The 26,863-nt window shown below is 38.5% G+C and overlaps 1 protein-coding gene and 1 long non-coding RNA gene across 6 annotated transcripts in view; both read right to left on the bottom strand.

Annotated features, from left to right (window-relative positions):
• prage overlaps positions 1 to 26,863 on the bottom strand; it is a 286,738-nt gene that overhangs the window by 213,814 nt on the left and 46,061 nt on the right. The window lies entirely within an intron of this gene.
• On the bottom strand, positions 5,282 to 10,216 carry LOC137250580 (uncharacterized). The gene is made up of 2 exons (XR_010953007.1): positions 8,193 to 10,216; positions 5,282 to 5,446 (listed from the first exon to the last, which is right to left on the bottom strand). It is a non-coding gene; the product is annotated as an uncharacterized lncRNA (long non-coding RNA).

A 26,863-nucleotide genomic window follows, 5' to 3' on the forward strand; every position in this document is an offset into this window, starting at 1 on the left:
TGCATGTGTGTTCAAGTAAGTGCAATGCCTTCTGTTGAGCAGCTGTTGTGGCTTGTTTGCAATTATTGCATGTGCTCGGCTGGTTTTTAAGTGGAAAATAAATTATTTGTTTTATTTTGTTTGCTTTATTTTATATTTTGTTTTTCTTTACTCGGCTCATTTTTGTTCAGCTGCGCTTCAGTGCTCCTTTGGGCTGCATGCAGCGCTCTCATTCACTTGAGCTAGTTCTTTCAACTTTGCAGGGTGTCTTTTATTTTGATTACTTTCTTTTTGTAACTTTCCACTGCAGTTTTTTTTTTTTAATTCAAAATCGTTGTTCCGTTTATTTTTTATACAGTTTGCTTGTCTGATTTGCTCGCATCAACAATTGTCACATGTGTCTTTGCTTTTACAAAAATTTGTCTACTATTTTTGTTCAGTGTCAAATTATCATAATCCATAATGCACATTGCTTGTTGTTGTAAATTGTTTATTTGGCTGCTCTTTGGTAGGACATCTAACTCCATGTTCACTTAAGAAATTGCAGCTGTTATATACTAAATTGTGATTGCTGTGTGACGTTCTTATTTAAATCGTAAACACACACACATACACCCACCATAGAAAAATTTGCATTTGTATTTCAAATTTTTGGCATATTTTTTTTTGTACTACACAAAATTTATTTAAAACTTTTTTGGAATTCTATTTAAAATAGTCAACTGCATTAAAGCACGTTTTTGTTTGTTTGTATTTTTGCTTTGTTTTTTTTTCTTATACACAGCTGGACGTGTCAAATATTAAAATGCATTTTTTCAAATAAATGGCACGAATTAGCATGCATTTGAAAATTGCATCATACATTTGAGTTTTCTATTGCAACTTTTGTTATATATATATATTTTTTTTTTTTAAATATTGAAAGTTTTTTTATAGCTCGTGTTAGAAATTAAATATCTCGTTTTCATTTTTTGTTTCACTCTACGTAACATAACGTTGACTGTTGTTCGAGGCGTTCAAAATTTGTCACAAATTTTATAATTTAAATATTTTTTTTTTTTACTCAGCTTGACTTTGTGACAAATTATTATTCATGGTGTTTATTATTTAATTATTTTTTATTTATGCCCAGTCTATCCCGGGGCGATTATCGAGGTCGCTGACTGGAAGGACATTCCGGCTCGGCCAAGGGCCAGGGCATGGGTTCCAGCGGTTCCAGCAGAACCTGAGAGAATTCTCAGGATGCTGCAACTGATGAACCCGGCTCTCCCAACGCAGGACTGGAGTGTCATCCAAGTCGAGGACGCTGAAGGACCTAGGAGACAGGTCGTGTTAGCCCTGAATAAGGAAGCTCTCGAGCCCCTTAGACGGAGCAAAGGAAGAGTGTTTTACGGCCTCGGGGAGGTCGTAATTCACGTATACCGTGGGGACGCACAGCGCGCATCCCTTTCGAGTGCCTCTTTGGACACGGACATTGAGGCACCCGAAGTGGAAGCGGAAATCTCCGACGCCGAAAGCCTGGTTTCCGCCACGTCAAATTGCGCAGGGGCTCTGGGCAATTTGTCGATGGAGGATGCTCTGCTGGATAGCGACGGAGAGGATCCCAACATCACGGTGATGGAGGCAGGGGAGTCTGAGCAAGCTCATGCTGAGGTTGCTCCAGATAAACCTGCACAAAAGTAAGGCAGCCTCGGCTGCTCTCATCAGTCGCCTTTCTAAAGGCGACGTCGAAGTGGTCCTTATCCAAGAACCCTGGGTGAACAACTCAAGGATTTGCGGATTGGGGGCCACTGGGTTTAAGCTCATCCGAGCTGCAGATGAAGGTAAAGTGAGAACATGCATTTTAGTAAAGTCAGAGCTAAATATCTTTCTCTTGCCTAATTATAGCAATGGTGACGTCACAGCGGCCAGTTTGTCAAGCGGAGGCACCCAATTAACGCTAGCCTCCGTTTATATGCCGTACGACGCAGAGGAACCTCCTCCACAAAAGACGGTAAAGGATCTGGTGGCCGACTCAAGCCATCTGTTAATTGGGACAGACGCAAACGCCCACCACGTGCAGTGGGGTAGTTCCGACATAAACACTCGGGGTGAGTCACTTTTTGAGTACCTTTTAACAACTAACCTTGTAGTTTGCAATGTAGGTAATGAACCAACTTTTATTACTAAAAACCGTAGAGAGGTTATTGACCTCACTATTTGTAGCGAAAGCGTTTATGGGTGGGTTAAAAAATGGCGTGTTCTTGATGAACATTCCTTTTCAGACCACCGCTATATTGAAGTAATGTTAGAGTTCTTCGTCGATCAGCCCATTGCGAGACGTAACCCACGTAATACAAACTGGGAACTACATAATGAGCTGTTAGCAAGAGAACTACCAGAACTGCCCCCACAAAGCCTCTCATCAACGATGGAGCTAGAGGGTCTGGTAGAAACCTTCACATCGGCTTTCTCAAAAGCCTTAGAACAGGCCTGTCCATTGCCAAAACCGCGCGGTAAGCGTAAACCTCACTGGTGGTCCCATGATCTGGACCTACTTCGTAAATCCTGTAGAGAACAGTTTAACAAAGCCAAATTCCTTGATAACGGGTCACAATGGCTAGAATACAAGGACAAACTAAGAACCTACAAAAAAGTCCTGAGACAAGCGAAGAGAACTTCATGGAGAAACTTCTGCACTGGAGTCGAGAGTGTCGTGGACACATCCAGGCTACGGTGCGTGCTTTCTAAGACGCAAACAGCTATTAGCTTTCTGCGGAGACCGAATGGTACCTGGACCAGCACAGAAGGGGAAACTCTAGAGCTGCTCCTGGACACACATTTCCCGGGAAATATGACAAACGCACCGGATGTACCTGCAGCAAACCAAGCTGTGAATATACCCATCACTGAGGAGAGAGTGAGGAGGGCAGTCAAAAGTTTTAAACCTTTTAAGGCTGCTGGACCAGACGGGATTGTACCCGCTCAACTTATCTACTCCTTGGAGGTATCAGCCAACTGGCTGCGGCACATATATACCGCTTGTTTGGCTATGAACTATATTCCGTGTGCATGGAGGAGCGCCACGGTCATATTCATTCCTAAGGCAGGCAAAGCCTCTCATTACGAGCCGAAGGACTATAGACCTATCAGTCTTTCATCCTTCGTACTCAAGACCCTAGAGAGAATAGTTAGCGATTTTCTCACTACAAGCATTGATAGGAATCTCATTTCGGACTATCAACACGCGTACACCAAAGGTAAATCTACGGAGACTGCGCTACACAGCCTAGTCTCTACTATAGAAACATCCTTGTTCGAAAAGGATTATTGTCTTGTGGCCTTCCTAGACATTGAAGGAGCATTCAACAACATAAGTCCAGACGCCGTTAACATTGCTTTAACTGATCTGGACGTAAATAGACCCCTAGTGGGACTAATTGATCAACTGCTCAGGGGAAGGAAAGTGCTCTCCTCACTGGGGAAGGTTGAGGTAACACGATTAGTCGCAAGGGGCACGCCCCAGGGTGGTGTCCTTTCCCCCTTACTATGGAACCTAACGGTAAACTCGCTATTAAGAGATACTAGTTGGGGGAGCGGGAAGGTCGTGGCATATGCTGATGACCTAGCGATTATCTACAGAGGCAAGTTTCCTCAAACTTTGTGCGACTTGATGCAGGTAGCATTGCGAGAGGTTTCCTTGTGGGCTTCCCGATGTGGACTCAGCGTCAACTCCGATAAAGTAGAGCTTGTCTTATATACCAAACGATACAAAATACCATCGTTGAACCTACCTGAACTAAACGGGGTGCGCCTAAGCCTGGCAGATAAAGCCAAATTTTTAGGCGTAGTTTTAGACAAAAAGCTGAACTGGAAGGACAACGTTATCCAGCGACAAAAGAAAGCGTACATTGCATTATATACGTGTAAAAGAGCCATTGGCAAAAAATGGGGACTCACCCCCAACATATGCAGATGGATTTATACCGCGATTATCAGACCCATACTGCTGTATGGAGTAGTCGTATGGTGGCCAGCTTTGAGCAAGGCGTCAAACCTAAACTTGTTGGGTAAAGTCCACAGATCCAGCATGATAAGCATAAGCGGGGCTCTAAGAACAACGCCTAGCGAAGCTCTTCAGGTCATTCTTGACATCTTTCCACTGGATCTGGCTGGTCATCGAGCAGCGGCAACGTCAGCCCTGCGTCTAAGGGAGTTGTCGTGCTGGAACAACAGTACCACAGGACACTCAAGTATACTAAACAAATACAGTTTTCTCCCTCCTAGCACGGATCGCTGTGCGACCACAACAGTTGCGGAAACCAACTTTAAGATAAACATACCCAGCAGGGATGACTGGACGGAGTCGGACAAGTGCCTTGCTATGGGCAACAGCATTTCCATATACACGGACGGCTCCAAGCTAAACGGGAGAGTTGGGGGTGGAGTATACTCAAGGGACCTTGACCTCCAGCTCTCATTCAGACTACCCGACCACTGCAGTGTATTCCAGGCAGAAGTTGCAGCCATAATGGAAGCCGTAGCTAGGATAGGGACATACATTGTCGGCAAAGAAATTTTTATCTTCAGCGACAGCCAAGCTGCCATAAAATCCCTGGGCTCCCACTCGTTCAATTCTGAACTAGCACTAAACTGTCGCCGATCTCTTCAAGAGATGGCTCAACAGAACCGTGTACACCTCACATGGGTCCCTGGACATAGGGATATCGAGGGAAACTGTATTGCAGATGAACTCGCTAGGCAGGGTACAACCAAGCAGGTTCTTCCTGGACAAGAACGCTTAGGTATGCCCCTGTCCACATGCAAGCTAATGCTAAAAGAGCACATCTACCGTCAAGCCGACGAAAGATGGCTACAAACACCGGGATGTCGAACGTCGAAAGAAACCTGGCCTAAATGGGATCCTAAAAGGTCCCGTCACGTTTACAACCTAAGAAGGGATACAATTTCCACACTTGTAGGGGCACTAACGGGTCATTGCCTCATAGGTAGGCATGCAGAAAGGCTAGGAGCGCCTTATCGTCGGTGCTGTAGGAGTTGTAAAGAAGATGAGGAGGAGGAAACGGTGGTTCACCTCATTTGCAACTGCCCAGCGCTAAGCGGAGCACGGCAGCGCTTTCTGGGAGCTCCATTTCTTGATACTATGAGTCAGGTTGTGGAGCATGACGTCAAGGACCTGGTAGATTTCATCAGGTCCTCAAAATGGTTCGAAGAGGAGAGGTAACGGTGTTTTTCGTGGTATCACAACGGGCCTAGTACTACTGGCCTAAGTGTGCCCTCGGGCAGCCACCCCAACCTAACCTATTTATGCCCATATATTTCTATTTACTTGGCTTGTTTTGCAGAATTTTCTCTTTTTTTTTTTTGTTATTTTCAAGCATTTGATTGTTTTGTTTGCTCAATTTGCACACCCACACGTTGTCAAAGCGTAGTTATAAACTTACGTTTCATTCTTGTATTTCTTGAGCTAACAAAATATTTTGCAATTTTGTTGTTGTAATTATTTTATTTTTAAATTTTTAGTAGATATGAAAATAGCATATACATACATATGTAGATATGAATAAATCTTTATTTTTGAAAATTTGAGTGTAATTAAAATTTTTGTTTTGCTTTAGAAAATATTTTTTTCCAAGAAATAACAATTAAATGAAAAAAAATATGTATATAAAATATCAAAAAAAATTTAATATTTTGAAAAAAATGCAGCTAAAGGAAATTGTTATTGACGAAAACATTCAAGTTTAAAAATATAGATTAAGGTTTCTGAATAAATAAATGTTTATTTAAAAAATTTGCAATTTTATAAAAACGACTTTGTTAAAAGTAAGAAAAAAAAAAATACCATAAAAAACAAAATGGTGCGATCAAATTTGAAAATAACAAAAAAAGCAAAAAAATATCTTATGAACAAACTAATTAAGAAGAAAAATTTAGTTATTCTATGCAAACAATGCTATAATACCAATTTCGGTTTTTAAACAAAAAAAAAGCATTTGCTTAAGTAAAAAAATAAAAAACAACAAAAGCAAAGAATCAGAATCTATTAAAGCATGACAAATTTCTGAATCCATTTCTTGCAACAAAATTTTATTTTCAATTTAAAGATGCTTCTAAAATTCAATACACTTTTTTGGATATGAGATCTTCTTCAAAAAAATTTTAATTGAACTTTATTTCTTAAATACAATTTCGTAAAAAACTTTGCTTAAAAAATGGTAGATAAAATATATTGCTTTTCTAAAAAAAATGATGAAAACAACACGAATGCAAGAAAAACCACAAAAAAAATTTAGAAAAAACAACAGAGAAAATATTTTCATTACAAAATATCACATAAATAAAGTTCAAAGTACAAAAAAAATAAAATAACAATTAAAGAAATATAAAAATTTTACTACACCCTATTAAAAAAAAAAATTTAAGTAAAAAAGCTGTAATTTGGAGGAAATTTTGATACATTTTTCTGTAAATATATATTTCTAAAGAATAAGATGATGAAAATAAAATAAGAACACTAAAAATTATCTCAAAAACCAAAGTAAAAAAAAAAAAAATGATTCAAATTATAAAATATTTTTCTATAAATATTACTTTAAAATTAGAAGGAGCTTCAAAGAGCTATTGTTTTTTTTTTTTTTTTTTTTTAAGAACTTTCAGGTTCAAATTCGAGCTCAAATTCGATAACAATAATTTTTATAGGGATTTATTAGGCTTTTCCGGTCTAGGTTTTTTTAAGTGCGAAATAAAATTACATTACTCCAATTTTCTAACCCAACGTTTCGCTAATAACTGTTTAGCATCATCAGGTGTATATGTTTATTTGTTAAATAATATTGCACTCTGCCGAGGGTTTTTTTTCTTTTGAAATTATTTAAAACTATTGTTTTTAAACATACAACACTTTTGAAAAAACATAAAAACATTGAACATTTATGGACAGTCAATCAATACCATCTTAACGCTATGGTAATCTCGTCAATACTGGTTATTGACAAGTCTTGAGCTCGAATTCGAACCTGGAATCCTTTATCAGTATGCCGATAAAACAAAAAACAAATTTTTATTATTTTTGATCAATAAAAACATTGAATAAAAAATAGAATCCAAACAAAAAAATATTAAAAAATAAAACAGTATGAAATATTGCATATGAAATTTTCAAGAAAATGTATACTCTGCAACTATTTAACATTTATTTTTCTAACTAAAGTTTTGTAAACAAATTTCTTACTATAAAAAGTAATTAACGGCATTATTTTTTTTTTCATTAATTCATAGTAAATGTTCAGTTCAATGGTAAAAAAGATGTAATTTTAATTATTAACTAATTTTTTTGGCTTACATGAAATTGTTTATGTCTGTTACGCAGTTTTTAGTTTTTTTTTTACTGTAATATTTCTATGCAACTTAAGTATGTACTTTGAACTTTTTTAACTTTATTTTGCTGAATACAAGTTTGAATTATTTAAACAATATTAACTTTTAAAAATATTTTACATTAAGACAATCCAACTTTTGAAAATTTTAATTTAAGTATGTACATTATACAATCAAAAAATTATTAGTGAAAAACAAGGTTTGAAAATCTCAACTTTTGTATTTATTAAGCTTTATATCTTTGCAAATGTATATTTTATTAGTTTTTTAGCTTTCCTGTATTTAATTTTCTTTATTCTTAATTAAGTTTTTTCAAACAATTAATTAATATTTTAAACAAATTTTTAAACATCTTCACTTAAAATTTTTTTTAAATTTTTCCTTCAAATTTTACTTTGTCCATTAAATGTTTCCGTGTTTTCTTTTTTTTTTGTGTAGGTATTTATTTATATATAGGTACATATGTATATATGTATATGCATGTATTTATAAATATGTATGTACATACATTCATATATTTAATTATATAAAATTTGTTGGTTAAACAAATTTTTAAATATCTTCACTAAAAAATTTTTTTAATTTTTCCTTCAAATTTTACTTTGCCGATTAAATGTTTCCGTGTTTTTTTTTTTTTTGTGCAGGTATTTATTTATGTATATGTACATATATATGTATATGCATGTTAATACAATTTTTTGTCTGTTCTAAATCAACGTCTTCTCCTTAACTTTTTTTAATCACCCGCTTGTTTGCTCATTTGTTACCAACTGTTATTAACTGATTAGAACACTTGATTGTCAACAAGTTTATTAATTTTCATATGTAATTACCTTTTAGCATGAAAAAATTTACCCCTCACATACATAAATGTGGGTACTGATATTCTATTTAGTAAGTATTATAAGCACTTTTTTTAATATATTTTTAACTTAGCAATTTTTTTGTATTTTTTGTGTCTCACATTAATGATTAACTTTTTTTTAACGAAATTTAAACTATTCGCTTTACTCCACGTGGTTTTTCGCAATTATTAAGCAATTGCACGACAAATATCGATACACACATACATATATGTAATTTGTTTTGAGTTATACGACTCTTATTAACCGTATTCGTTAACGCGCGCCAATGTTAACACTTTGGCCAAACGTGTTGAACTAAAAGCGTTTCCGTAGTCGACCAGCATTCAAGTAGTGTGCATGCAGTAAAACAAAACAAACAAAATAATACCACTTTAATCTCAGAGCACCAAAGTACTCCCAATTGCTCCCGTTAATGGTTGGTAAACTCATATAGTTGCTCCCCTCTTTTAATGTGGCGCTCCGAATGTGTTGGAGCAAGAGCTTATCGGTGAGACCGTAAACAAAAATATTGCATAAATGCTTGTGTGGTTTTCGAAAGTGTTGGGCTTTCCTAAACCGGTTAATACTCTGTTTTAGATGTACAAAACTTGCAAAATCGGATGTTGTAAGCAAATACTTCAATTAAATTTTTATATTGCAATTTTTTTTAATTTAATATGTTTAAAATTCCAACTCAAGAACTAAGAAAATCCAACTCAAGAACTAAGAAAACATCTAAAAGAAGTTTTCAAGAAAATCTGAAAAATATCTCGAAATACTTATTAGGCTCGCGAGCTGCTCGACTTTCAGCATTAGCTTTATTATAAACACAACCGAGCTCTATGGATAGATCCTCCGAGAGCCAACTGAGCCAAACTACTTTTGCCTAGTTCTGTCTGGACAATAAAGAGTGAAGTGGCTTAATAACTCCTCCTTATTATCCCTGAGATATATAAGACGAAAAGGATTTTCGTTGTATTGAGACATATCGCATGGACTCCCATTGAACAATGGGCCGTTAGAATCCCAATAAGCAAGCATAAATAAGCATGAGTAAACCTTTCTTGGAGAGTGTTATCGATGTTGATATAGATCAACCCCACCCTCGAGTTCCATTTCAAACTTGGGTTTCTAGAGCCTTGCCTGCTTAGGAAACAGGTTTCTTCACGAGTGGGTGAGGCTGACAATTGGATGGCAGAAGCTAGAAATTGCGCTGGTAACCCCTTAAAAGGAATTCGCTATACAATCCCTTGAATCATTTGGGTATTTTATTCGCCTCTTACGACAGGCATACCTGACGCGGGTATATTCTAAGCCCCTTAGCACGCTGGAGGTTATAGTTACAACAACAAAAAACCAACCTTTCTTAACAGCTTCGACCCATGGAGGAATCCTTTAATTCATTCACTACCTCACTTAGGTAACTCAAGCTATTCCTTCCTCGAGGGAAAGAAGGTGAAGTAAAAAACATGCAGTAGTCTGCCCTTTCTAGGCTAAGTTCGAAGTTTGGAAGAATTCTGGAGCTCCTATCACAACTGTAAAGCACTTATAGTAGTTTTTATACTATTTTTTAAGTTCATACTTTTTCCGTTATCTCCCGTTTATTTACATATTTAACACTCATAACACATAAGTTTGCCAATTATTAGCACGTTGTTCGAAAATTCGAAATTGTTGTTTGAACTCCACATGATAGGAGAGCATATCATGTGCTTGGAATATATAAAAATTGTTGTTTTATTTTTAAATAGCAGCACTCTTTCGAAGTAAACAAAATTTACTCTCTCTATCAATATCTCTCTCCCTCTTTCAATCTCTCAATATTAAATTGTGCAAAACTTTTCTTTGCCCTCACTCTTCTCATATCCCCAATAAGATGCGTGTTAAATTGCTTTTAGGAGGAAACAATTTTTGCGCTAAGAATGCCATATATTCGCTATGCATTTCAATGAACTCAGTAACCTATAGCTACGTTGTTCCATTTGTATAAATCGAACAATTAGATCTGAGATCAAATCAAATACGTTAAGTAAAATTCCCATTGATTAATGAGAAAAGGCTTGCTAAAGACTTAAAATTTCATAAGCTCATATGAAGGAGGCTTTGCGCGTTTTCTTTACAAATCGGGCTTCAAGGAGATCACTGTTAACATCTAGGTGTGATATACATATATGTATGTATGCCTGTATGTACATATGAAAATAGTATGTAAGAGAGGCTATTGTAATAGGTAATCACTTTTTATAAACACTTAAGCCGCCGCAAAGAAACTCAAAGGTCATTCATTACAAAAGCTTTCCGTCATGATAGAAAATAAGTAGAAAGCAATATGATTAACTGAGAAATCTTGATTGGGAGCAATTTGGAACTGCTGGGTAATTTTTTTTTTTATCATAAAACTGCATCTTTATATTTACTGGGGTGGTCGAATATTTTGTTGATTTTGTTAAAAAATTTATGAATTATATTCAACTTTTGGGACTTTACATAATACAAAGCTCATCAGACCGCAAGAGTATTTTAAGTAAGTGTTTGCCGGGTAGTATGAGTAACATGCTTATATTTGTGTTAACAAGCGATAACAGCCTAAGTCGACTTGCAGTGCAGAGCGGAAGGCTTCTTGCCTGTTTTTAATAACAAAACATATTTCTCTTAAACTTTCTATCTAATTTCCATAAGCTATCAAATATATTTTTGATCATATACAATGTATCATTGCCATGAATATTACATTTTAAACTCTTCAGTCGATTGGCAGCTGTCACGCAGTGATCGATTAGCTTTCACCAGCGGCGGTATATTCAATTTGTAAAGTTGAAAAACTAGGCCGGAAGCTGGAGCGGAATGAAAAGTGAGCATCTGATTCTGTTCTTGGTTTTGAATACAGGAGAGCTTGAAGACTATGAGTCCAGATGTTGCAAGGACAACGCATTTACAGTACGACTTGCGCATCTGGCTGACGTTGCACAGTCCAAATTTACTTACATTTGAGAAATTGGACTGATCCTTTCATTAATTTGATTATCACCAATGGTTGGGTTAGTCCCATAATCTCATCCACAGTCCGCTTTGAGCTCACCAATACCCCCCTGGCTTATTGCTAGCCATCTCCAGCCACGTTTTCGTCATCTATTTCTTTACGCTTCCTGCGGCGTGATGACATAATGCTTTGAGCAGATACCGTGTCTTGGCCACTGCTACGAAAACAATGTTATCTGCATACCTCTACCTTCAAAATGTTTATACATTTCTTCAGTACTATACAAAAAACAGAATTCTACAGAAAACAGGTTAGTTTTCTGCATGCATACATACATTCCAATTCAGGCATACTAAAATCCCCCGCCAAGATTTCTTACATTGCATACCAAACAAAAATATTTTTTTTTTTTGTATTCCCACAACTCTATCCAAAACCAATAATAAATTCACAAACTACTTTTTCACATGTAGTTCTTTAGGAGGAGAAAGAAACACATAAATTTATATGTGTATGTATGCCTCCCGCCAGCTATGGCGTAGCCGCTTGAAAAAGCCTTCCCCTACTCAACACAAAATGCTCCCCAATTGGCGCTTGTCATGACGAATACCAACATTAAAATCTATATCAACGATCTCTTTCCACTCTTCCCTCTCTTTATCAATGTGCTCTAATATTATAAACGAAAATACGAGGTTCCCACGTGATTATGACGCTCACGTTATATGCAATTGTCATTCGATTCTCAAATTCACAAACTGTTTTTTTCAGTAGAGAGCCGGAGGAGAGGAAAACATGTGAATGCGGTCAACATGTACGACACTCCATTATACTAGTCAAAGCCAAGTGTGCGGCCGTTAATCTCAAGTCACTATCAACATTACGTTGTTACATACATTCATAAAAAAGCCCTTGATTACCCATTTCCCGTTTGCTTATGCTCGTAAGTGGGTACATAGTACGAAAGTACAGATATATATGTAAGCTGGGAACGCAAACAGGTTTGCGAAAGCATGTCTGACCGCCAAAACACTAAAGACTGAGCTCCTGTAAATGTCTACATACCTACTTCTCAGTTTCAGTTCGTCTCTTACCACACCAAAATGTGCTTGACTACATAGAACCTCGTGGTTTAGTTAAATCAGAAAAAATGTGATTAACTATAAATTCCATAGAAATATTTTTTATGCCTGAGATGACTGAGCGCCTATTCGTTGTTATTTCTCATTACCTGAAATAGTATACTTGGAATTTTATAGCTCTTTCATTAGCAAAACGCTCACCATAGCAATGACGTGTATTTTGAAAACAAAATTTGTTCATCTTGCAAAATACCAAAGATAACCGGCAACTTTTAAATTTTAAATTGAGCACGAGAGCATGCTAATATTAAGATTATTCCGTAAATGCTCCCACTCCAAACTGTTTACTTAACTTTTCTAAATGGGCGAGAGATATAAGTAGAGCGCAAGGAAATTAGCTCTTTTGATAGAAAGCTTTTTGAGTACATTTGCGTTAAATGTGCTTTTTCGAGTTCGAAAATGTTTTCTATAAATTTTATAATTTAAGTTAGCGGTATTTTTTTTAAGTAAACGATTTCAGTAATAGGCAAGATATCATTAACCCACCATACAAAAATTGCACGATTGGGCAGCATACTAGCTTTATGCAAAAAAAAGAATTTTCGTGTATCTGTGTGCAATAATATTTTTTATTGGGTTTGATGTAGAAACATTTTCAGCGGAAATAAATAATGCCTCGTTTTTCTTTAATGGATTTTCAGAGCTTTTAGTTCTGGTTTTTAGGTTGACATTTTACAAGACAAAATGATACTAAAAATTCAGAAGTGGAATTGATAAAAAAAAATAAATGTAAGGCGCGATAACCTCCGAAGAGATCTAAGGCCGAGCTTCTCTTCCAATTTGCGTCGTGCTCCTCTTTATTTTCACTACAAATTGGCCGGACGGGACCTACATATTTTATGCCGACTCCGAACGGCATCTGCAAGGCAGACGAGTTTTCACTGAGAGCTTTTCATGGCAAAAATACACCCGGAGCGCTTGCCAAATACTGCCGAGGGGCGACCCCGCTTAGAAAATTTTTCTTCTAATTTAAAAACCTTATTTCTAAAATTTTGATGTTGCTTTGCCCGGGGAGCGAACCCAGGGCATACGGTGTGGTAGGCGGAGCACGCTACCACCACACCACGGTAGCCGGTGGAATTGATAGAATAATGAATAATGCTTATGGAATCTACACATGGTGCGGTCTGACTCGCAAGTCATCTGTGTACGTATTGACTCAAGCTATTTGATTCTCTAATCTCCAAATACTCGTAAGGATCACGAGCTTCTGAACATTTAATTAAATCGCTACATTGGAAGCATTATATAGAGCCTATGATTTCTTCTCGAAAACAAGCGAACATTTCGAGAGAAAATCGTTAGCCCTATATAATAATGCCAACGCCGCAATTACGAGTATTTGGAGAAGCCGAGTTCTCGAGTCTCCACATTTTTACTTGTGTTGGAGAAAAAATCGTAAGCTCTAATTTTCAACTTAAATCCAATTTTCGCACCGATTTCCCCATGCAAAATAATTGCACACCAGGAGATTTATAAGGTCTCGAATTAGAGCATACTTAAGTGGGGCAAACCTGAAAGAGAAAGACAAAATATATAGGAGTCATACCAGACATGAAGTTGTCTTGGAAGATCAATAGAGGGAAGAAAGCCTCCGTGACTCGGGCATATCCTCCTCTTATTGGGAATTTACGTTGATTGCGAACCATATCATGTACTACGGTATCCTTGTTTGTTGGTCTGTCTGGCAAGAAAAAACATATACTGAGAAACTAGAATGGGTCTGCATATGATCAATAATAAGTATAGCAGGAGCTTTACAAACCACCTTGAGCCAGCGGCACTGTCTACTATTAAGCATCTCCCACCTATGTATATAACGACCGAAAACATACACACACAAAAAAAATGTATGTAAAACCCGCACTTTGTAGTGTTTTATAATATAAAAACGAAAATAGTGTTACGAATATTAGCAAAACTGCCAACTCTAAGCCGATGCTAAACAGTGATATCATGCACATCCATAGATCAATCATTATGTATCTACTACATAAACGAATCAATAATTGCGTCTACACATATGTACGTATACGAGCAGCGGAGAAGCAATGCACAAACACATGCATATATCTTATCTGAATTGCTCACAAGAGAGCGCAATAATTTGTGCAAGTATTACTCAAATGAGAAGTTATAAACGTAGTTGTGGCTGGCGATTTTGTAGCTGAAACTAACTAATAAGTTCTGAAATGGAAAAGCCTGGAAGTATGCAATGAGAAATCAAAAAGTATAAAAGGCGCGACAGTAGAGGCGAAGAGTGAGTATTCATTTGAGCTATCAATCAGTTTGGTTGTTAAGAAAGCTAGTTGCAAAGTATAAGTGTTATTTTGAAGTACTTTAATAAAGGCCATTTTTCCATTATTCAATATTGGAGTTATTTATTCAACAGTTTAGTGATTCGGACTTAGCAGAAGGGTATAGGGTATATTTCACCCCAAGAAGTGCTGAAAAAAAAAATTTATCTAAAAATAGACTGTATGGGATATATACTATTCTAGCTTTACCCGGCGTACGTTGTAACGCCCGAGATCCAATGAATGTTACGTTATTTATTCTGTTTTGTTTGTTGATAATTTAATTTATTGTTCTGTAAATGGAATTGAATTTTGTACGCATATTTGGTGAAATTTTCGTTTAAAACATTTTATTATTGTATCTTATTGTAATGCATGTGTGTACACAATATTTTTGGTTTTTTCGTTCGGTGCAAAGATAAACTAATTTTTTGGCGTTCCAACTCTAGCGCAAGCAACATATAGCTGGCCATGGGAAAAGCAAGGACTCTCTAAATTTAATCCTGCAACAATAAGCGATTGTCCTTGTGCTGTATTCATTGTAATTGCAAAAGCAAGGCGAACAGGAAACTGTAAGCGCTTAAAATTGAATGCCAAATCTGTAGGAATCATTGGTATCCGTGGTATGAGCACATCTTCACCTTTGCTTTTACCGCTGATGATTGATGCTTCGATTACATACGGCATTAATTTCTTAACGCAAAGTCTGGTTCCATTGCATAATTTTGGTGGGTCTAAATTCCGAAGAAGCATGATTGGTGAGCCAATTTTTAAAGTTAATATATGCGCACGCATTCCAGGTGGTTCTAAAGAGTTTAGAAATTCAATTGGATAATTCACAATTTGATCTTCATCTGTAACTATGTCGATCGATTTATATATCGTCACCTCACCAGGAATTTGGTTTTGAATGCGATCATAGATTTTGTTAACATTATCATTTGGGGGCTAAGATTGCTCGTTCGCATAGCCAAAAAAAATTTAATTTAAAATTCTTAATTCTGAAATATGAAAAACCTTCGTCTTGATTGAAGGAACCTATAGCCAAAATTGTGTGATGATTGAAGTGTGGGAAATATGTTTCCATAGGGAACACACACACAGAATTTGATTTTTATAGAAGATGTAGATAGACTGAAGCTAACAAATATTTTTAACGGCGGCAGATTACTAAACGTCCAAAAGGAATAATAGCCAAACTCAACAATGCAGTCAAACTTTAGGTGTTAAAAGAACCTAATTTGTACGGCAGCCATAGTTCTGAAAAATCCCACTTATAGGGAAGGTGCCACGCCATTTTTTACCAATTCCACATTTTACTGGAGGTGTTAGGACTTAACGTCATATAGTTCCTTACCTATTTTCATTATCCTACCATTACTACATCAAGAGATATGCAGTATGATATATTTCTTTTGTATGGGAGGTCCCACGCCCTCTTTTTCCCAATTCCACATTTTCTTGGTCGTGTTAGGGATTGACTTCATGTAAGTCCTTACTGAATTTCAATGTTCTGGCATGTATACCTTCAGAGTTATGCAGTACCAAAAATTACATTTGTATGGGAGGCGCCACACTCCTTTTATATATCGACATTTTTTTAGCCAATGCTCGAAGGAACCTATAGCCAAAATTTGGTGATGATTGAAGTGTGGGAAATACGTTTCCATAGTGAACACACACACACACAGAATTTGATATTTATATATATAGATATAAGACCGAACTGTACAATTTTTTCAGACAACACTGATTGCCGTATACGTAAGCGTTTTGTGTAATGTGAAGCTTCTAGAGCTAAATGAGGCAGAAATTACGAAACGTTTCTTATCGGAACAATCGGTTTTACGGCTGGTATATGGGACCGATGCATATATGTATGTATACGACCGACCTCTTCGATTTTTTCAGAGAATAATATGTGGTATATACGTAAGCATTTGGTGAAATTTGAAGCTTCTAGCTGTTAAAATTGGGCAGAAATTACGAAAAGTTTTTTATCTGAACAATCGGTTGTGGGGGATATATGCTATATATATCACCGATCTCATCCATTTTTTCAGACAGCACAGAGGGCTTGGGTATGGTGGGTAGTACTACCCACCCGGAAGACCTGAAGGTGTTTCTTGGAGTACGGGAATATACTGAACATATCATATGCATTCCCATTCATTTGTTTTGTTCTATTGTCAGATCAAAAAGTATTGTGTCACAGCTGACTGACGGCATTGCCATGTTCGCTTTGCATAGCACTACATATAAAGTAACCGGTAAAAGTCGTAGATTCGTCTCGTAAAATTGAAGCTGCAACATACACGTTGGATATTTCACGCGATTCCAATTTTGAATCAAATTGGCTAAAATGCATAGAGTTATCAAAGAAATTTGAAATCAGGGAACCGAATTTGCCACGTCGACGGAAAATTTCAAAGCGAATTAACAGTAAAATGATAACGACTATGTTTTCAACACTCCAAAAGAATATTCTAACCTGTTCTGGATTTCGATTCCGACCAATTTATTCGGTTGCGTTGGTTCCACATTATAATTGAAGAGATGGTTGGTGTTATGTGGGACACATTGCAAGCGGGGCATACATTTTGTATGTCGGGGTTGATTCTGGATAGGTAAGAGTTTAACCTGTTACAGTATCCAGATCGAAGTTGAGCTAGAGTGACTCGTTTTTCCCTGGGGAGTGTGCGTTCCTCTTCCGCAAGTTTTGGGTACTGTTCTTTGAGTACTGGATTCACCGGGCAATTCTCGGCATAAAGGTCCGACGCCTGTTTGTGAAGTTCACTGAGGGCCTGCTTGTGTTTTTGGCTTCATCCGGCTGAGTTCTTAGGTGCCGTATTTCCTCATAATTGCACGTCTTCTTGCCTCTGCATTTCCGAAAACCATGGTTCTGGCATTTTGTTCAAATTTTTGCACAATTTTAATTTAACCAAAACCAAAATAAATAAAAACCGCTGTTTCGCTTGATTATCGACTCGAAATGAAAACGATTCGAAATCGACTTCGAATCGATTTGTTTCAATCGGAATTGAGAACACCAAAAATAAATCGACTCGGAATCAGCCTCGTTTTACTTTTCAAAACGAGCCGGGATTCAGAACAGGCCTGATTATCGTAAAATTTAGTGTGAAATTTATGACCAAGTACTTTGAAAAGTAGATTTGACACAGATTCAGCCTAATTTTTTCGAACATTGGAGCAATTTGCAGTCGGTGAAACAGTAGACGTGGAAAAAATCATCCTGTTTTTTAAAGGTGATTTTGTCGAGTTCAGGTTAGTCAGTGACAGAGATGTGGCATTGAAATTAATGAAACGCACAAAAGTATTTCCAAAAGCATTGAAAGATATTGTGCAATTTATGAAAGAAAATAATTGGTGTAGGGGACATGTTCCTGAATATTTAAGTTTTATACAATTGCTCATTACTAATCCGGGGTCAACTTGCTCTAACGAGAGAGGTTTCTCTATTTTACGTAGAGTAAAAAATTGTATGAGATCGACTATGGCTCAAGACCGACTCAACCATTCTACATTCGTGCTCAAAGGAAACTGACGAGCTTTATCTTGAAATCCTCATAAATAAATTTATTTCTAAAAATTCGAAGCGAGCTGCAATATTCTCGTTTAAACAATGAAATTAGTTTATATTATAGTTTTACGAAAATTATTTTTTGTAACTTAAAGTGATGAATAAAGTTGGTTGAAACCAGTATAATGTTATAATTTATAAGAATAGCAGAAAAATTCAAAATAAGGGGAAGTTCGAAAAATTGTCCACCCGGATTTTGTATGTTCCGCCGGCCCTGATACCGTTTGGACATAAACATATAAGTCCAGTACCGCCAATTTACACGTAACATAAAAGGAGCACGACGCAAATTGGAAGAAAAGCTCGGCTCGGCCTGAATGTCATCGGAGGTAAAGGGCACCAAGTATTTTCTAAATTTCGCATCAAATAAACTGATGTAATCGTCTAAAATACAAAATTCAAATAAATAAATCACGTAACACTCTAAGCAAAACCTAACAAATATATATATCGATTTAGTTGCCAAGTGGTTAGCACAAAAATGGTCAAGCGATTAATAGATCAGAAGCGATCAAGCGATTCGTAGCATACCTCGAATAGTCACATAATGAAGTTAATTAAGTCAACTATTTAAAATGCGTGAGTATGGATGTGGTTACATTTGTACGTATGTACGTATATATATTGTATATTGTTTTAAACCATTTAAAGTGAGATAGTATTGCAGTATACAAATTAGCACCTATAAATACGATGTAAACTAGAATTTTGAAAGCACTCAACTAAAACTACACGATCGTAATGATTTGATAAATAATTAGCTCAATTAGATGTGTACATACATACATACAAAAGTATCATGTATCACAAACCCACTTATATACTTCACGCTTATTACAGGTGACAATTACAATTTATCACCAACTACAAACTGTATCACTTATCAATAATCACAACTTTTAAACTAATCACACATTTTAACGATGAGCCTCATTTATTGGATAATTCATTGTACGAACATTTACTTAATTAGCACGAAATGATCGTAAAATGTTTAATGGATAATATGAAGTGGATAATAGGCTAGACAAACGAGACGTGGATAGAGGTCGTTTCCGGCATCTTTAGTTAGTCACTTTTTTATAAGTTACCGAAATTCTCGTATTCTTCATGTTAACTGAATCAGCGACTGTCAGTTAAGTGCGAGACATAAGTGTAAACAAGAGCCAGCTGTTTTGTTGGTTTCCGTGCATTCCTAATAGAGTTTTGCAATATGTTCTACAAAAAGTTTACAATTATCGATTCAACGGAAGGTTGATCAACCTATTGGTGATAACGAAAATGTAAGAGAAAGCTATCTTTTTTTACCTATGACCTCCAGTTATTATCTAACTAAACAAGAGATTGTGAAAACGGACCTAGGTTGAAGAGAGTTGATGAAAAATTCTAAACAATTTCTTTTTTTTTAAATACGTACCCAGTCCAGATAATGGACTGTGTTATAGGCTGGTATCTCATAAAATTAATTAGTTAAAGGATACGTCTACGTATCGGTTATCGACAACGGTTCATCAACAAGCAGCTCATGGAAATGGTTGAGAACTAGCCAACACGTAGGTAGGTCAATTCTAAATCTGCGATCAAACTAATTAAGAACTAGTTGCAAAGTTATACATTTGGATTTTCACTGAGAACATTTCATGGCAGAAATACACTCGGAGTGCTTGCCGAACACTGCCGAGGGGCGAACCCGCTTAGAAAATGTTTCTTCTAATTGAAAAAGCTTGTTTCTAAAATTTTGATGTTGCTTTGCCCGGGGTGTGACCCAGGGTCTTCGGTGTTGTAGGCGGAGCACGCTCCCATCACACCACGGCGGCCGCCATATAAATACGTAAAGATATGAATACATAAATACGCATGCTTGATACATATAAATACATATGAATATAGAAATGAAAATAGTAATCACAAAACTGATTCTCAATTCTTTCAGTTGCAGCTCAGCTCATTCTCAATTTCTTTACTCGCATGTAGTTGCCTCACTTGATTGTTTCGAACAAAACTTGTAGTATAAATGTTTGACGTGACATTTAAAAATTAATGTAAATTATAGAAAAGTAAAGAATCAAATCGCAGGAAGGTAATTCACCACTGGAGTAACTTTACATGTAAATCGGCAAGTTTAATTTTCGTAACACTTTAAGTTGAAACGATTCCAAGACAACTCAAACTTTTATTTTGTCGGAAACATCAACATTCAAAAAGGACGTTTTTTTTATTATCTTATTGGATTCGTTCGCGTGAGTGAAAATTCACAAAAACTTGAAGAAAATGTTACTAACTTTGGAAAAATCCTGTTCGTTCATGCAAAACTTTTGCAACAAGAGGGCGGAATTTTGCATTTCGCTTGGACGAGAAGTTGCAAAATTGTACCCGATAAATAGGTGTCTCGGTATCTCATAATTTTTGCACAGTAAATTCAAAAAAGGGCTTTTTCGTTTTGTATTGATAACTGAAAAACTAGTTTTTTGTTGCTTTCCCATTTTGTGTGTTTTTTCGATTTGATGATTTTCTTATTTTAGTGTTTTTTTTTTAAAAGCGTGTTAAATTTTGATGGTTTAATTAAGAACATTTAGGACCTCCTTTTCTTGCTATCACAATGTAACACGCTTTTATTAGAACAATTAGGTAGGTAGGTTGAACTGGCCGGTCCATGAGGACCTCACATAGACTGATTGAGTCCGTAGTGTTACCAGAAGTTTGTTTTAACGACCAAACTGAAAAACCCTATCAAAAACCAGGACCTATGTTATAAAATAACTCCGTCCTCTTGGCAAATACTAGAAGCTTCCTAGGACTTAAGCCACTTGCTGCTTCTAGATCTGACAGCTGTATCACTCCTAATAGCTGGAGTCTTAGCCTGGCATGTGCAGGGCACGAGCACAGAATGTGCTCGATCGTTTCCTCCTCCAACCCGCACTTCCTACACCTGCTATCACTGACCAAGCCTAATTTAAAGACATGTGACGCCAGAAGGCAGTGTCCAGTCAGAATACCCGTCATGAGTCTACAGTCCTCTCTTTTTAATGATAGAAGCAACTGTGTTAGTCTAAGGTTGTAAGACCTACACATAATCTTCGACACTTTACAGCCCCGCGCTTGAACCCACGCCTTTTCTGCTTGGTGGATCATGTGCACCTCTCGCCTTCGCTTAATCTCGCCCAATCTAATTGGGACGTCTACGGAGCAAGCTTCAAGGGATGCGCCCTTTTTAGCTAATTCGTCCGCTTTTTCATTCCCATCTATTCCCATATGCCCTGGGACCCAATATAGATGTATGCTTCTCCCTGTCCCGATTCTCTCCAGAGACTGCTTACACTCTAACACGCATTTAGATGCTGTGCTATGCGAGATTATTGCCTTAATTCTGCTTGACTGTCAATATAAAAGTTAACACGGTTGCAGCTTAAGCTATTCTCTTCCATGGTTTCTACTGCTTTTGTTACGGCTAATATTTCCGCTTGGAAAACGCTACAGTAATCCGGCAGCCTGTAGGATCTGCTTAATTCCGGATCAGCGCAGTATACCGCAGACCCTACTCCTTCCACTATTATGGAACCATCGGTGTACACATGTATCGCCTCGTCCACCATTTGCGCACCCTTGCGCCAACCGTCCACCTCTATTGTGGCCTTGAGATCTCCCTCAAAGTGCAGGTAGGGAATCATGTAGTCTGTTCGTCTTGTGACTGAGGACGCTATACTACTATGGCCATATGATCGGCGCTCAAGCTGCCCCGAAGCATCGAGCCTGGTTGCGGTCGTTAACGCTTTGTTCTTTGCTACCAGGTCTGCAGGTGGAATGTGCAGAATGGCATACAGTGCAGCCGTCGGGGTTGTTTTCAGGGCTCCCGTAATGCAAAGCATCGATAGTCTGCATACCCCCTCTAATTTTTTGAAGTATGTTGTTTTTTGTGTGGCTTTCCACCAAACAAGAACTCCATAGTATAGAATAGGGCTTACAATCGCTGTAAAAACCCAATGAGAAAGAGAGGGAGATAGGCCCCACGTACACCCCAGCATTCTTTTACATGCATAGAGTGTCGTTGAGGCCTTCTTGACCCTCTCCTCCACGTTGAGCTTCCATGACAGCTTACTGTCTAGGATGATTCCTAGATATTTTGTGCAAGGTTTCTCCTGTAAGGTCACCGCTCCTAACTTAGGCCTGGTCCAATTTGGGACCTTGTACCTCTTTGTAAACAAGACCATATCCGTCTTCTCCGCATTGACTTTCAGCCCGACATTAGATGCCCAGGTATGAATATCCCGAAGCGCCCGATCCATCAAAGAACTAATCGTTGGAAGGCATTTTCCACTTATGACAATTGCAACGTCATCTGCGTAAGCCGTAAGTTTTACGGGTCCCTCATCGAATTGCCTGAGCAGTTGGTTGATGACCAGTGTCCACAGCAGAGGTGATAGCACCCCTCCCTGCGGCGTACCCCTGTCCACTGATTTCGTGGCCTCGTACAATCCCCATTGTGATGTAATCTTTCTGCAATTTAACATGTAGCTGATCCATCTGATTAAGGCAGGATGTACTTTAATGTAATTAAGACCATCCATAATCGCCCATTTTGCAACATTATTGAAAGCCCCGGCAATGTCCAAGAAGACTCCTAGAGCATACTCCTTATATTCCAAGGATTTCTCTATGCTTATTACCACCCTATGCAATGCGGTGTCTACCGACTTGCCTTTGGTGTACGCATGCTGTGTTGTGGAGAGCAGCTTTTCATCCACGTTGGACTTTATGTACACATCTATCAGCCTCTCAAAGGTTTTGAGCAGAAACGATGTTAAGCTAATGGGTCTATAGTCTTTGGGATACACGTGACCGATCTTCCCCGCCTTTGGTAGAAAAGCTACACGAGCAGTTCTCCAAGAGTGCGGTACATGATTCAGTCTTATGCACCCATCGAATATTATTTTAAGCCATTCCACGACCGCCCTACTTGAGACTTGTAGCATGGCCGGGAATATACCATCTGGGCCCGGCGATTTAAACTTAGAAAACGTCTTCACTGCCCACTCGATCTTGGTATCGGTCACCAAGCCCGGCACCACTAGCTCCGTGATCGAAGTGTGAGTGATGTCTGCTGGTTCTTCTAAACCGTCTCCCGATGGGAAATGTGTATCGAGAAGCACCTCAAGGGATTCCTTACTATCACGTGACCATTCCCCGTTCTCTTTCTTTATTAGCCCCTGAACTATGTTTCCCTTTGCTAGGACTTTTTTCAACCGTGCTGTTTCACTGGAGCACTCTATGTCCGTACAGAAACTTTTCCATGAGTTTCTCTTCGCCCTGGTAATTTCACGCTTGTAGATCCTCAGTAGATCCCTGTACTCGTCCCGACACGCTTCGCTTTCCGCGGTCTTTGCGAGTTTAAACATTTCTTTTACCTGTCTTCTTAGAAGACTCAGCTCATTGCTCCACCATGGCGGCTTTGCTTTTCCTCTGAATCTTCTTAGAGGGCAAGCTTTGTTATACGCAGTCATAAGCGTCCTTGTTAGGAATTCATTCGACTCCTCCAGTTCCTCTACATTAGCAACCTCTTTGGGTTGTCCCAGTTTCGTTTCTACATGTTTCTGGAATTTAGTCCAATTCGTTGCCCTAGGGTTTCTAAAGGTTCCTCCCTTCTCTACCCTCTTTAGTGGGATGCTGAAGCTTATATACGCATGGTCGGAGAAGGATGGTCTATCGAGAACCATCCAATCATACCTTGATATATCACGCTCGGAGCTCAATGTAATATCCAGAACATTGCTGGATGTTGGACCAATGTATGTAGGAACATTTCCCCTGTTGGCTATCTGCAAATTGGTTTGCAGGATGTAACAAAATAGAGATTCGCCTCTCTCGTTCGTATCTGCTCCTCCCCACGCATTGTGGTGCGCATTTGCATCTGCGCCTATGACCAACCGCCCTTTGCGCCCTTCCTCCTGTACTAGCCTTTTGCACTCCATCGGTGGAACCTCCGCAGCATGGGCCATGTAGCAGGACGCCAGGATAAATGCCTGCTTATTCTTTTGCTCAACGGCCACCGCTACGAGATCCTCGGTGGTGTAATTAGGCAGCATATATGAATGCAGCTGTTTCCTTACCATTACTACAGCTCGCACCCGTCCTTCCGTTTGTGCGTAGTAAACGCCAAACCCGCGCGCGCTAAGTCCAGAAACCTTTCCTCCCGATGAGAGCCACGGCTCCTGGATCAGCACCACGTCAAACGCCCTTTTGGTTTAGAGTATTCGAGGCCCCCTTCAGCCCCTCGTGAATGTTGTGCCGTGTGTTCCTCTGTGCGAGTCACAGCACCATTTAGCGGTTGGTCCTCTTCTAGCACGTTCGTGGTGACGTCGGGGACCTCCACCTGTCTTTTTTCCCTTAGGCTTCTGAGGTCCTTTTCGACTTCGCCCACTTCCAGCGTGTTAGGATTTTTATCCTCGGGACTTCTTTTCCTGAGTCGCATGTAAATTTTGCCAGTGCCAAAGGACATTTTGCCAAGCTGTGTGTACCAAATATCCTCCGCCTGCTTGTTTATTTGGAAGATGTAGAACTGACCATCCTCGGTAGGCCGAGATACAGTAAGTACCTTCCAATCCTGTGTCGGTATGTTCGGATTCTGATTCTGCAGAAGTCGCAGTGTATCCTCCGACTTCATCACGCATGGTATCCATACCTTAACTTTTGGTACCGTGGGGATTTGCGCTTTATCCACCACCTCAAACCGCGCGTTCGTGCCTTGCCTTTGGAGGTTTGGAACGACTTCCTCCAGCCACCGCAAGCTCGCGATGTTGTCGCACGCTATCATCTTCACACCATTATACCATCCCCCCGAATCAAAGGTTGGAAGGGGCTTACTTGGTTGTTCCCGCATCATCTTAAGCATTAAGCTAATAAGCTCCCTTTCCACAGATCTCCACCTTTCAGTAGTCATTTGTCCGAACGGACTGCTACGATCAACCAGCGCCACAGTCAGTGACTGCTTTGCCACATCACTCATCTTCTCGTTAAAAGCAGGAGTCTTAGTGTTATCTCCCTTTGGGACCTCCGAGAACACCGGAGTCTTCGCGTTAACTCCTTTTAGCGCCTCCGAGAAAGCCAGAGTCTTAGCGTTATCTCCCTTTGGCTTATCTCCTACTTCCGTAGTTGGAACTTCCCTCTGACTGGCAGCTTTCGAGGTAGTTGCTACCTCGCTATTGGAACCCATCTGTCTTACAGCTTTGGGCCTACTTGTCTTGTCTATGCGACTGCCCTGCCTCGCGGCTCTAGGACTGGGTCCTTTCTGCCTCTTGAAAGCAGGCTTGTCGCCTTCTGCCGAACGTTGCCTCTTCATTCTGCCATTCGACGCTTCTTCCTCCTCGTACCGGTTGCAGAACCGAGGGTTTCTCGCAGCAAACCTTTTGAACTGCCTTCGACCTACTTCTACCGCTTCATGGGCCCATTCCAAGCGCTCGATCTCCACTTCTGTTTGGTCGACCACTGCTCCCAAGCGTTGTACAATTCTTAGTGCTGCACGGTACTGCGAGAGAGCTCTTTTACTTCCTCTGCTCCGTACCCTTCTCCACTCTTCTACTCCGTTTTCATTTGTATGCTTCTCCAACACGGAGTACATTGAATCAGCACTACTCTCGCTCCCCGAGTCCGACGCATCGCTTAATTCGTATTTGTCGTCCTTGGATTGCACTCAGTCCTCCTCTTTACATCCTCTTTATTACATTCAGGTAATGAGTTGTTCATCTTGGTCGTACGACCACCTGCCCGACAAGGCGGGCTCAGCGGTCCAGTATTATATACGGGGAAAGAACCGTCCGCCACAGCAGCGCCCCTTACTGCGGTAAGGCCATAAAAACTTCCCGAGATGGCCCGGTATCGGGAAGGCTCCGTTCGAATACAGCCGAATTTATCCCCTGGCTGCAAATCGTCCAATAGGCACGGCCCGCATAACACCCTGGATTAGGGGGTTGGCAGTTCTTGGTCACCGACATCCCGCCGCCCTCCTATGAGGCGAAACGGCGTAGATGTCAGTCCTAAACAGCTCCGCCTCATAGTCGGGCGCTATGGAGTTCGGCTAAGCCCTCACACCAACGACAAGGTGCCTACCCTAGTGAGGGGAACAATTAGGACTGTGATATAAACTGTAAGATTTAAAAATTTAGGTGTAAAGTTTTAATGTTAAAAATATATAATTATGTACAATATAGATTTTTTTTGTCGCAGACGAAGAAGCCTAATTATCGTTAAAGGTTACAACGAACTTATAGAGTGTTATATTCTTTACGGTAAATTTATTTTTTCTTTTTAGTTAATTTATTAACCAATAATAAAAACTTATTTTGAAAAAGGTTTTTTTTTTTTTAATTTTATATTTTTCTTTTTAGTTCGTTTTATTAATTTATTAACAAGTAATAAAGATTGTTCTTAGAAAAGCTTTTTTCGTTAATTTAATTTAAATATCATTTTTTTTTTTTTTTTTTTTTTTTTTAATTTTTAGTAGGGTAAAATATTGTTTTTTTTTCTTTAATTTAATTTAAATATCATTTTTTTTTTTTAATTTTTAGTAGGCTAAAATATTGTTTAAATTAGTTATGTAATCTATACTTAGTTATTTGTAACGTTTCTCGTCCTATCGATTTCTCTTA

Source organism: Eurosta solidaginis, chromosome 4, assembly GCF_040869045.1.
Source record: "Eurosta solidaginis isolate ZX-2024a chromosome 4, ASM4086904v1, whole genome shotgun sequence".
In the NCBI taxonomy this organism is placed as follows: domain Eukaryota; kingdom Metazoa; phylum Arthropoda; class Insecta; order Diptera; family Tephritidae; genus Eurosta; species Eurosta solidaginis.